At 42.7% G+C, this 1,442-nt stretch overlaps 1 protein-coding gene across 2 annotated transcripts in view; it reads left to right on the top strand.

The window, feature by feature from the left end:
* The first annotated feature begins 382 nt into the window (after nucleotides 1-382).
* The window catches only part of LOC106516897 (netrin-G1), a 66,794-nt gene continuing 65,734 nt past the window's right edge, over nucleotides 383-1,442 (top strand). For both annotated transcript variants that reach the window (XM_014007487.1, XM_014007486.1), the window contains exon 1: nucleotides 383-628. The gene's annotated coding sequence lies outside the window, so the exon portion shown is untranslated. The remainder of the gene's footprint in view (nucleotides 629-1,442) is intronic.

Here is a 1,442-nt window from a genome sequence, read left to right as displayed (position 1 = left end):
GAAATAATAAACATTTGAACCCAGTTAGGTTGAAGGAGCTGTCCAGCGTGCTGAAATGCAGCTGAAAAAACAGCTGAACTTCCCCAAACTTTGAAGCTTTTCAGGGAAGTTTGCTGCATTTAAAGCTACCTGCAATCAGCAGCAGAAACAAACTGTCAGTTGTCGATTTTGATAAAACATCTGGAGAAAGAAAACAAGAAAACAGAGAGGAAATCTGCAACTCGGTAGTTTAAAAAAAAAGTCAGCCGCTGATCCTTCACCGGATCCTGGTTCCTCGGTTACGGTGCTGACCTTCAGCTGGGCGCGGCTGTTCTTTGTCGTGTAATCTCCACCGGCTGGCATTACAGCACAATTAAAATGCGTCTTCAAAGCGACCTGTCACCATGGCTGTTCTCCGCGCAGCCCGGCACCCTGTAGTGGAGAAGGTGACATCTGTGACTCCGCGCAAAGGGAGCCCGATCCAGGCGCACCTCGTTGGAGTTTTCCTCGCAGCTCCGCTCCCAGAATTGACAGAATAATTACTCCTCAAACTCAGATCAGTTCATTTTCTTCCATCTTTTGATCGTTTTTGGGGTTTTGATGTTTTTTTTACAAGGACACCTGCGAATCAGACATTCTTATCAGTGAGGTAAGGTCCGTTTATTTTTCTTGAACGAGTCGAGTCAAGGCGTCGTAGAGATACTGTAATCATCTGTGTGATCTAAAACAGCAATCAGGGCATCAGTGATTGGCTCTATTAATACCTTACAGGTGATTGTTTTCCCCCTTTTTTAAGATTTCAGATTTTATTCCTGAAACTTGCTTCAATCAAAACATGATGCTGGAACGCGATAGGTTCACATTAAATCCTTTCTGTCCTTTTTTTTTTCCAAATCATGTTTAAAAACACAGTTTATCTGTACTCAAAGTAGTTTTTTTTAATCAAGCAGCTTGTTATTAAGGACAAAGGAACTATTTTGAATCCTGTATTTAATCAGTTTCTAAACAGCATCAGGTCGATTAAAGTTGTTTTTCCCAAGTTCTCATGTTGGACACTTCCTCAGAGAGATTCTTGGTTTCTTATTAGTGGCTTTTCTGCGCGCACCAAGAGTTGATGACTATTTTTAAGTCCACAAAACATAACAAACTGTTTTTATTGGTCTACAAAATAGCTTAGCTCATATAATGTCTGAAATGTTTAGGCGCAGAGATAAAAACTATCAGGAGCATCAGTGTTTCCACCGGGTGAAGTTGAGATTTGTCAGTATTATCTTTAGGACCCGGCGGAGCGCTCACGTGTAACTGGACATCGTGGCTCCATTTCAGAAAGATTGCTTATCTCTCTCCACCTCTGCTCACAACTCGGCTGCGCTGACAAATCAGTCCAACAGCATCCGAGCGGCTCCAAGAGTTGCTCTCCGCCGGGATGTGTTCTCCCTGATGGACTTTGATTAATCTCGGAC

The sequence above is a fragment of the Austrofundulus limnaeus genome, unplaced genomic scaffold (genome assembly GCF_001266775.1).
Source record: "Austrofundulus limnaeus strain Quisiro unplaced genomic scaffold, Austrofundulus_limnaeus-1.0 Scaffold42, whole genome shotgun sequence".
NCBI lineage: Eukaryota > Metazoa > Chordata > Actinopteri > Cyprinodontiformes > Rivulidae > Austrofundulus > Austrofundulus limnaeus.
This window is presented reverse-complemented; position numbering and strand designations above follow the sequence as displayed.